The sequence below is a fragment of the Danio aesculapii genome, chromosome 15 (genome assembly GCF_903798145.1).
Source record: "Danio aesculapii chromosome 15, fDanAes4.1, whole genome shotgun sequence".
Classification (NCBI taxonomy): Eukaryota; Metazoa; Chordata; class Actinopteri; order Cypriniformes; family Danionidae; genus Danio; species Danio aesculapii.
Genome location: NC_079449.1, coordinates 11,326,464 through 11,338,467, shown reverse-complemented (window position 1 = coordinate 11,338,467; position 12,004 = coordinate 11,326,464). Strand labels below are relative to the sequence as shown.

Genomic DNA, 12,004 nt, shown 5'->3' with positions numbered 1-12,004 from the left:
ATTTATAAGCGCTGTGGTGTGAGTGTGATCATACTGGACGCAAATATGGCGGCGAGCATTGCAGAAGTGACGTTTTTGGTCCCCATGAATACTGTCAGTGATCAACATCTTTCAGATGAGACATTAAACCGAGGTCTTGATTCTCTTTGGTGAGGATGTCCTTCAAAAAGAGTAGGGCAATACTGTACTCCACTAACTGTAATACTGTACACAACAGGCCTGTAGCCAGACTGGTGATGGGGGTGGTTACATTTAGAAGTTATTCCTGTCATTTTGTGCTTATTTATCAGGCTTATATAATGCATTTTGGTGACAATTTATCTGCTAATTTATTTGCTAAGCTTGTTTTCTTTGTAGATGGTGTCAAAGAAGCTTAATATAAATGAACAAAAGATAATAAAAATTCTAAACAATATTTCAGATATTGTTAGCTTAGTAACAGTTTGTCTCAGCAAAACTTTTACTGCTTTTTTAGGAGAACTCTTAGTTGTTAGATAAAGTGGAATATGGGCCCTGTATGCTGAACTAACACTGCATTTATAATTAAATGTAAATGATATGTAAATGTGGAAGGATTTGGAAATGTAAAGGATTTGTTGTCTACTGATGTTGTTTTATTTCTAAATGCAGTTTTGACTGATGCATGCAACATAAAAAAAGCTTTAAAATTACTTTAACAATTTAGCCGATATCATAAAAAATCCTTAACTGGTCAGTAATGGTCATCTGATAAATAAACAATGTGTTAGTGCTAATTAAAGACAATAGAAATAAATTATGTACACAGCAATGCTTTTAATCTAATAAAATAGATGAACAGGTCAACAACACAAACATCAATAAAGACAGACTGAGACTTAAATACACACACCAAACTAAACCAATAAATCAGCCCTAAGTGAATATACAGACACTGAAAACAAGGACACATAACTAAACCAAGCACAAAACCTGGATTTATTAAACACAAGATATGTCTTAGACAGAAAAGTATGCTCAGTAAAGATGACAGTTACTGTTTAACTGTGATAATTACAGTAACAATGGTCACAAACCTTTGAAGGTTTTCTACATTTCTAGCAATTCAAGTGTGGTTTTCTTCTCTTGCTCATTCTTTTGTTTCTGTCTCACTACTCTAATGTCCAGATGATCATCAGTAAATGCAGTCTCCAGCACCAGCACCAGAGACTGTTTCAGCTTCTTCTTATAATCATCACACATGAACACATAGAGAAATGGGTTCAGACAGCTATTTAGCATAACCAGGTAGGCACTGAATCTACGTAGCATCTGAATTGGTTCAGTGACAATCCAATTATTATTTTTTGCAGTTAATATAAAAATTCAGCAAACATGAAATGGAAATGAACAGATGAAGAAAGTCAGGATTACAGTTATAATGAGTCTGTATGACCTGAACTGCTTCCCCATTTTGAGGCGTTTGATTTTTACTCCAATAGCGATGTATGAAGATGCAATGATTAGGAAGGGGATGAGAAAGGCCACTATAAATCGATATGTGATAAGAAATTTACCAGAAAACATAAAAAATTTAAAGAAAGGGAGAATGTAGCCGATGGATGAAACCCAGATGATCATGCAGATGATTCTGGCTTTACGCAGAGTTCTGTTATTTTGAGCCCAAACAGGCATCCATGTGCGCAGGCATCGATCCAGACTGATAACTACAAGAAACAAAATGCTAGCAAACAGATTTAGAGATGTTGTCATGAAGAAACGGTAGTTCATGAAGGCACTGTGCTGCTTGCTCCACCTTAAGGAACGATCTATGATTGAAATTGAAAGGAAGATGAAGTCTGCAGTCGCTAAATTCAGAAACCAAATGGAGTTGACAGTCGTCTTCATTTTGCAGCCGGTCAGAAATATGACCAGCCCATTTCCAATGAGACCCACTATGATAATTATAAAGAAAATACAATCAAAAATCATAAATCTTTTGTTCCACACAGCTCTTTCATCTGTTGAGTTTCCAGTCACATTTTCAGGTCCAAAACTGCTGTTTTCTAAACAAAGAAGCACAGTAGGACAGTCACTGTGTCATTGTGCTGCAAAATCTTTTTTCACAAGTTTGACCTTAAGTTATATTTATTGTCTGAGCAAATAATAAGCAAATTTGTCATATCTCTTGTATGAGAATAGATTAAGAGAGAGGAATTGGTGTTGGGATCCTGGAAAACTGTTGAAGGACAGAGGATACACACACGTGCACACTACAGTTATCTTTATGGGGACTTTCCCCAGATGATTTTTATAAAGTACTAACAGTAAACCCCCTACCCCTAAACCCAACCCTCACAGGAAACATTCTGCATTTTTAAGGATTCAAGATACACACTGAAATGTGTAGAAGGATTAGCTACTCTATCTGATTGTGCTCTTCCCGAAACCTCTTAATAAAGCCTCATCAGAATAAAACCAAAAATTCTTCATTTAAATTGAATAACCTTGCATGTGCAGTGTATGGATTCATCATGTAAGAAAGACATCTATGAATGAAGGGTAATTTATTTGAGAAAAAAATTATATCTAACTTTTGTGTTTATTTATGTGGATTTTGTATTATCTCTGTGCATTATAAACAATCTTGTATTTATATTCTCAGAATTGTTCATAAAACTATAATTTGCATATTAGATATAAATTTCTTACCCATGTTTTGAGGTGTCAATGCAGTGAAAAGAGTCGAGTCTTGATCTTGTTCCGTCTTCTTGCTTATGCTGACCGATACTTGGTTTTATACCAGACTCCAAACACATCCCTATTGGCTAATAAGGCTCATTATGTCATAAAGGTATACAGTAGGTCATCATATGTCATATAGGTCATCAGCAAACTTAATGAAATGATTAGAGATGTACAGTATCTGCTATCACGAGTGGGCATCAAACCCACCACAGAACCTTTCCTGCTTGAAGACAACAACTTTTATATAAAACATTCAGACATTTTTAAGAAAATATAGAGCACATACTGTGATATTCTTTCTTACAAATATTCTAGGCACACAGTGGAGGATATTAGTAATGTTCATTATAGACATTACTGTGACATCTCTATTAAAATACAAAAACAAGTTTCTATGTTGTGCAGTACATGCTGAAGACAGTTTCTGAGAAAAAGTTAGCCTCAGTGATGTGCAGTGAGGTTTGTGGCCAGGACCGTTGCTGGCCAAAAAGGTGCCCTAAGCAAAATTTTACTGTGGTGCTCCCACAGAAGAAAAGAAACATGCAAAGATAAGTACAGACAAAAAAAATATGTATTTAAACATTCATTTATTTACTTTTCGGCTTAGTCCCTTTATTAATCTGGGTTTGCCACAGCAGAATGAACCGCCAATTTATCCAGCTTATGTTTTTTCGCAGCAAAAACCCTTCCAGCTGCAACCCATCACTGGGAAACATCCATACACACTCATTCACACACATGCATTATGGATAATTTATCTTACCCAATTCACCTATAGTGCACGTCTTTGGCCTGTGGGGGAAACCAGACTATTTAAACATGTATTTATTTATTTATATATAAAAATATGTATATAAATGCTCAAAATTATATTTAACATTTAAATATTTACATTTTTAAATAATAGTTAACATCAAAATAAACACAGACATTTACAAAAAATAAAACCCTGTTTGTACCTTAGAGATGGACGGTCCTCAGTGCTGCATCCTATGTCTGTATCTGTGCAGCTGCTGGTGTCTCTGGAGCAGTGCCGGATCATGCCACCTCATCTTCTTTTGTGACAAATTTCAGCATTGAACCTCCATGTACAATACAGAAGAAATTAATCATTTAAAGAAAACTCATGACATACCATTAAGACAATGGGCTAGTTATACATTTTTTAAATAATGAATGAGTGTACCTTTAAACAAAAACATATTGTTAACATTCAGAAAATGTTAAACATTAAAGACCCAATGCTATAAAGATGGTTTATGGCCTGTGGTTTAAAGTAATTTGGCTCATTTTTTATTACTGATCTTTCAGAAATCACAGAACATGAGTCAGTTTTGTTATTTCATATTGTAATGTACAAAAATAAAAAAAACTGGCCTACTAAAACACACCAATCTACTGATGTAAAGACTAACAAGACTTTATTAGCACTGCCATTCTGTTGAATAAGTGCAGTTTATTTATAAACTAATTTCGGGAGGATCACATGCGTATGATTGCTTGCGACTGATCCTGCATCAGCTCCACATATTGCTCCAATCAGATGAATACTGACTCATTATAAATAACCAGAGTTTTCCACTTCAGTCATCTTCATCTTGAAGAATCCCCACTTCCACTCCTCTTCTCCTGATAGGCGTCACGGCGACCCAGTGGTAAGCACTGTTGCCTCACAGCAAGAACGCCACTGGTTCGACCCCTCACCGGGCCAGTCGGCGTTTCTGTGCGGAGTTTGCATGTTCTTCCCATGCTTGCGTGGGTTTTCCCCGGGTTCCTCCCACCGTCCAAAGACAAACATTATAAATAAATTGACTACTCCAAGACAAACACTTAGCCGTCTATATCCCAGCTATTCCTAACACGTTCACAAGCAGGACACTTCTCGAGACCTACCTGAGCTCAAACTCCCCTCTTGCCCTTCAAACGTGAGGGAGCCCCGGGCTCGAGGATATTCTGAGCTCATGGCTCTCTCCCGGGACAGCATGTCAAACACGCTTTATAATCAATCATCAGCCACAGTAAGTGTGAACTCTTGAAATCTGCATTTGGATTCGCTCCTCTGTGAAAGTCCCCTTCAGTTACAATGGGCCCTGTATGTTATATTAGCACTGCATTTCTAATTAAATGTAAATTATAGTAAAATGTAAAGAATTTGTTGTCTACTGATGTTGTTTTATTTCTAAAAACAATGTTGACTGATACATGGAACATAAAAAAAGCTTTAAAATGACTTTAACAAGTTAGCCGATATCATAAAAACTCCTTAACTGGTCAGTAATGGTCATCTGAGAAATAAATAAAGTTTTAGTGCTGATTACAGACAATAAAAATAAATTATGTACACAGCAATGCTTTAAATCGAATAAAATAGATGAAGAGGTCAACAACACAAACATCAATGAAGACAGACTGAGACTTAAATACACACACCAAACCAAACAATGAAATCAGCCCTAAGTGAATATACAGACACTGAAAACAAGGACACATAACTAAACCAAACACAAAACCTGGATTTATAAAATTATAACTCACAAGATATGTCGTAGACAGATAATTATGCTGAATAACTGTTTAACTGTGATAATTACAGTAACAATGGTCACAAACCTTTGAAGATTTTCTACATTTCTAGCAATTCAAGTGTGGTTTTCTTCTCTTGCTCATCCTATTGTATCTGTCTCACTACTCTAATGTCCAGATGATCTTCAGCAAACGCCGTCTCCAGCACCAGCACCAGAGACTGTTTCAGCTTCTTCTTATAATCATCACACATGAACACATAGAGAAATGGGTTCAGACAGCTATTTAACTTAACCAGATAGGCACTGAATCTAAGTAGCATCTGAATTGGTTCACTGTTTCTCAAAGTATTATTATTTGCGACACAAAAACAGCAAACATGGTATGGAAATGAACAGATGAAGAAAGTCAAGATTACAGTTATAATGAGTCTGTATGACCTGAGCTGCTTCCCCATTTTAAGACGTCTGATTTTTACTCCAATAGAGATGTATGAAGATGCAATGATCAGGAAGGGAACGAGAAAGGCCACTATAAATCGATATGTGACAAGAATTGTATCTGTGATCTCAAAAACCTTAAAGAAAGGGAGAATACAGCCGATGGATGAAACCCAGATGATCATGCAGATGGTTCTGGCTTTACGCAGAGTTCTGTTATTTTGAGGCATCGATCCAGACTGATAACTACAAGAAACAAAATGCTAGCAAACAGATTTAGAGATATTGTGATGGAGACAAAGTAGTCTGTGAAGACACTGTGACACCCACTCCACCTTAAGGAACGATCTATGATTGAAGATAAAACTAAGATGAAGTCTGCAGTCGCCAAATTCAGAAACCAAATGGAGTTGACAGTCGTCTTCATTTTGCAGCCGGTCAGAAATATGACCAGCCCATTTCCAATGAGACCTACTATATGGGTGAAGAAAATGCAGGCAAGGAAGATTATAAATCCCTTGTTCTCCACAGTGCTCTTGTCTGTTGAGTTTCCAGTCACATTTTCAGGTCCAAAACTGCTGTTTTCTAAACAAAGAAGTACAGTAGGACAGTCAGTGTGTCATTGTGCTGCAAAAAAGTCTGCCCTTAGGTTATATTTATCGTTTGAGCAAATAATAAACAAATTTGTCATATCTCTTGTATGAGAATAGATTAAGAGAGAGGAATTGGTGTTGGGATCTTGGAAAACTGTTGAAGGACCGAAGATACACACACGTGCACACTACAGTTATCTTTATGAGGACTTTCCCCAAATGTAATGATTTTTATAAAGTACTAACAGTAAACCCCCTACCCCTAAACCCAACCCTCACAGGAAACATTCTGCATTTTTAAGGATTCAAGATACACACACACTGAAATGTTTAAAAGGATTAGCTACTCTAGTATCTGATTGTGCTCCTCCCAAAACCTGTTAATAAAGCCTCATCAGAATAAAACCAAAAATTAGTCATTTATATTTAATAACCTTGCATTTGCGGATTCATTATGTAAGAGGGACAGATATGTATGAAGGGTCCCTTTGTTGTTTGACAAAATACATCTAACTTTTGTTTTTATTTATGTGGATTTTATATTATCTCTGTGCATTGTCTGTGTTAAAAACAATCTTGTATTTATATTCTGAAAGGTTTTTATAAACATATAATATGCATAATATATATTAATTTCTTACCCATGTTTTGAGGTCTCAATGCAGTGGAAAGAGTCAAGTATTGATCTTGTTTCATCTTGCTTGTGCTGACCAATAGTTGGATTTATACCAGACAGCAAACCCATCCCTATTGGCTAATAAGGCTCATTATGTCATAAAGGTATACAGTAGGTCATCATATATCATATAGGTCATCAGCAAACTTGATGAAATGATTAGAGATGTACAGTATCTGCTATCACGAGTGGGCATCAAACCCACCACAGAACCTTTCCTGCCACACTAGAATTTGCTCTTGCTCAAAATGAAGCAAACAACTTTAATAAACATTCAGACATTTTTAAGAAATTATAAAACATATACTGTGACATTCTTTTTTACAAATATTCTTAGGCACACAGTGGAGGATATTAGTGATAGAATCATTAAAGACTGTGACATCTTCATTAAAATACAGTTTCTATGTTGTGCAGTATATGCTGAAGACAAATTCTGAGAAGAGGTTAGCATACCTCACAGCTCGCTCTCATAGTTCTAACATGGTCATACTCTAAGCAGGGGTGCGTTTCTGAAAACCATCGTTAGCCAACTAAAGTCGTGTAGTTATAAACATAGTTTTTTGATTTGGTGTTTCCCAAAATCCGGTGTTGCAACAAACATTCGCAAACTATGTCGCAAACTTATATTCTTGCAACTACACCCGTGGAGCTGTAGTTAGAAACATAGATTCTGGCTGTGTTCTGTGTTCCCCTATGCCCTATCCATTTAGAACATTCTAACATTTAAACTTGGAATGATTTTTTATGCATCAAAGTCAGCACTTTTAGGTGTAATTTGCTTTCAAAGTATTTTTGCTGTTCAGTTATTATGACCTATTATTTAAAAGCGGAATTTATGTTACATAGCATACGTTAATTCTTTTAATGTAGAGTAGGTTATTTATTAAGTATCTGTACTGTAGTCCTATATGACATGGGCTTGTTGGTTTGCACATTTCTGCAGTGGTTTACATGTGTCAAATTGTAAAAGTAGACCTTTCAAAAAAAATTATAAAATAAACAATATCCCACTTAATAATAATAATAATATTTGTCATCCTCATTAATATTATTAATATCATTATTAAAGATTCATTTTTTAATTTCCTAATAAATAATAAATATTGCATTTCATTTCCTAATAAATAGCCTCATTATATATTTATTCATATGATTTATATATGATATTAGAATACGTGTTAGCTTTTGTAAGTGATTGTATGTTTTAGAATAGAATATGTAATGTTCTCAATAATATTTGTAAAGGAAACATTGGTCATATATGAGCCGTTAACACATATTTCAATTAATATGGAAAACGAGTGCATGTTTTTACCAAAACTAATATTGGATTTTTTTTAAATGCGCGTGCATGTAGACCAATATAATTTGCACAAAGATATTATGGGGTTCTGCTCTAAAGAAGTTGTTACTCCACCCCGTTTAGAGCATCATTATGGGCGTTTTACATTATAACTAATGTGGTTCAAACGATAGACCAGCGACAGAGAAACTACGGGTTTTGGAAAACACTCGTCACTACATCGTTCTTTTCCAAAAAGATGCATCGTACTATGATAGTTCAGCCGCGAGTTCTGTCGCTGTATCTGGATGGGAAACCACATGGGAAAACTAGGTTGCAACTATATTTCCCCTTTAAAGTGCTTTAAGTACCCAAATGCAATATCAATGTAAGGAATTATTATTATTATTATTATTATTATTATTATTATCATGTCAAATCTTCAGCTTTGAAAATTTCAGAAGACTCAAACATCTGTGAGGACTTTGAGGATGACTCTTGATCAATGATCACTAAATAAAATTACATTTTCTTTATGTTATAATATAACAGGATTTCAAAAATGTGTATTAGATGATATTAATCGTACATCACAGGCCTGTACCAAGCCTGGTGATAACATTTTGAAGTTATTCCTGTCGTTTTGTATTCATTTATGAGGTTTAAATGCTGCATTTTAGCGACAATTTATCCACTAATTTGTGCTTGGAAGCTTGTTGGATGATAATGTGCATGCTTTTAGATGTACCAAAAAATATTTTGACAAATTGCTCAGTTTTTTAATTTACAAATATTTACAGAATTTGGATCTGAGTAATAGTAAAAAATAAAACATGGTAATAATATTAATAATCAGAGTTGGGTGTAACGCATTCCACAGTAACATGTTACTGTATTTTAATAACATTTTTGGGGAACACAGTAATGTAATTAGTTACATTTTGAATTTATCTAATTGATTATAGTTTCTAATGTCAGTGTAATTGCGTTACTTACATTACATATATAGATTTTAGAAGACAATATTAGCTTTTTCTTAAATCACGTTTTCAGCTGCAACGTCAGGTTATGTAAAATGGGTTGAGCTAATATGTTGAGCTGAAATGGCTGCTGTCGAGAGAGGTTGCTTCTTCAAGTGGAAATACAGACATTACTTTGATTAAATTGAGCGTAAAAACAAAAGTATTACTGTGAACTGCAGTCTATGTCCAGCCTCTAAAGAACTTTCAACTGATTTTAACTCGATCAGCAACTTGTTCAAACACTTAAGAAAGCATTCTAGGACACTAAGGAGAACACCGGCGTCCAAACAAAGTGGCCCAACTCAGCCTTTACAGGCTAAACTGGATTTGTGTGTAGGATCGGGAGTCAAGGTATCTTCTGAAAATCTTAAGAGAAGTGTAGCTGCTTATGGGGACATCCACATATTGCGTCTTTTGTGTGCGCAAGTTTGTTCCGAGCAAGCATTTTTTCGTTTTTAAAAGATGTCTAATAGATGTCTAAACATATTCATCTTGGCTATAACAAGGCTAAATTTGGGCTGTTGGTGAAAATCTTATAGATGTCTAAGAATAGGCCAAAACTAGACTAGTCATCAAATAAAAAGAAATGAATGACATATTAAGTCTGTCTAATCTGTCTATTTGACGACTAGTCTAGTTTTGGGCTATTCTTAGATGTCTATTAGATTTTCTCTGAGAGTTTAAATTTAGCCTTGTTTTAGCCAAGCTGTCTACGTTTAGATGTCTTTTAGACGTCTATTAAACACAAAATTGTTTGCTGGGTTATTTCCCATGCAAGTAAGCAACGAGATAGTTTTCCCAAATCTTAAAATGATCTTTTTAAATATTTTGAATTTGTCAAGTTGGTGTGTTAAACCCATAACAATGTTTTTTTAGGTGAATATTAAATTACGGAAAGAGCTGCAGTTTATTTTGTATGTTTTATATGTTTTAAAGGTAACTTCAAAGTAATCAGAATAATCTTTACATAAAGTAATTAGTAATGTAATCAAATGACAATTTTCCAGTAGTAGTTAGTAACTTGTAATCTATTACTTTTAAAGTAACTTACCCAACACAGTTATAATAATAATGTGATTCGCAATTTTTCCAACCTCTCTTGTAAAAAGTAGTGCACAATATCAGCTGACAAGCTTCCAAGCACTTCTGGTTTACATACAATTCATAACTATTATTTTATATCATTATTTGCAAAGTCAAGTATGTATTTTTGAAATTTCCAAGTTGTACTGTATCTCAGTGTGCTTATTAGAGGCAAAAGCCCATTTACACCATAAAAGATAGTTGATAATGATAAGCGTGAGACTTGTGATGTTAATGCTGTTCTCACACTCTCACACCACATTCATTTACGCACACAGTACCAGTTACTAATCATCAAGATGTATGCAGTAGGCGTATATAGAACCCAGTGGTGCTAAATGCTGATTTGGATATTTGGAGATCTCATATTTTGCTATACTCACAATAACTAGGGCTGCAACAATGCAGTTTTGGGAAATTATTGGACAGTATACATGGAGCTCAGTAACATAGAAATTTCTTAGTAACCTAAAAAACCTCAACAAGTTATAGTTTAAACACTCAACTATAATTCAACCAAATAACATAAAAATTTTGTATTTTTTTCTGGTATTTTTGTGCTACTATAAATATCTGTAGAATTCATTCATTCATTCATTCATTTTCTTTTCAGCTTAGTCCCCTTATTATTCTGGGGTCGCCACAGCGGAATGAACCGCCAATTCATCCAGCATATGTTTTACGCAGCGGATGCCCTTCTAGCTGCAACCCATCACTGGGAAACATCCATACACACTCATTCACACACATACACTACGGACAATTTAGCCTACCCAATTGAACAATTTACGCAATTATATTACAGACAGGGCGTCACGGTGGCGCAGTGGGTAGCACAATCATCTCACAGCAAGAAGGTCGCTGGTTCGAACCTCGGCTGGGTCAGTTGGTGTTTCTGTGTGGAGTTTGCATGTTCTCCCCGTGTTCGCGTGGGTTTCCACCAGTTTCCCCCACAAGTTCAAAAGACGTATAGGTGAAATGGGTGTGTGAAGGAGTGTGCCATTCACTCAGGAATTGTGTGAGGAAATCCACACCAACGCTGGGTGAACATACAAACTCCACATAGAAACACCAACTGACTCAGTTGATCTTGAATGAGATTTCTTTGATTTTATTTGTAATTAGATATTTATTAGGTAATACCCAAACTTTCCTCCAATCATTATTTTGAGTAAACCAATAGAAAATAACATATGGTTTACTAACCAGTTATTTTTGGAATAGTGGACCTATGCTCTTATTGTTATTCTTTTTGCTAAATGAAAAACAAATTTTTGCCACAGAAAGTATCAGCAGGGTGAAGAAAGGATGCATTCTTAGAGTATGAGATACCTCTACATAAACTTTTAATACACATCACGCACTCAACCTATATGGGGCGTCTCCTCCACTCAACGGCCGCAGCTTTGCACACGTAGGGAAAGAGGCGGAGCTATCGGGTACTGACGTTGGATTACTTCATTTATTTTGGAACGTGAAAGCAAACTTCTCCTACTATTGTGATTATATCGCCTCCCGATGGTGAATGCGGTTATAGTGGCAGGTAGGCTACCATTTGGTAGGTTGGTTATTTATTTCACTATTTTGGCAACCGTCAGACGTACTTTGCTGTTGAGTGTGTAAGTGCATAAGGTCAGAGTGTCTGCCATTTGTGACACAGCAAGTCACATTCAGAA

General features: G+C 35.4%; 2 pseudogenes; both read right to left on the bottom strand.

Annotated features, from left to right (window-relative positions):
- Window positions 1–1,068: 1,068 nt before the first annotated feature.
- On the bottom strand, window positions 1,069–3,748 carry LOC130242071 (C3a anaphylatoxin chemotactic receptor-like; annotated as a pseudogene).
- Window positions 3,749–5,370: 1,622 nt separating this feature from the next.
- LOC130242070 (C3a anaphylatoxin chemotactic receptor-like) lies at window positions 5,371–7,412 on the bottom strand (annotated as a pseudogene).
- Between the last annotated feature and the right edge of the window lie 4,592 nt (window positions 7,413–12,004).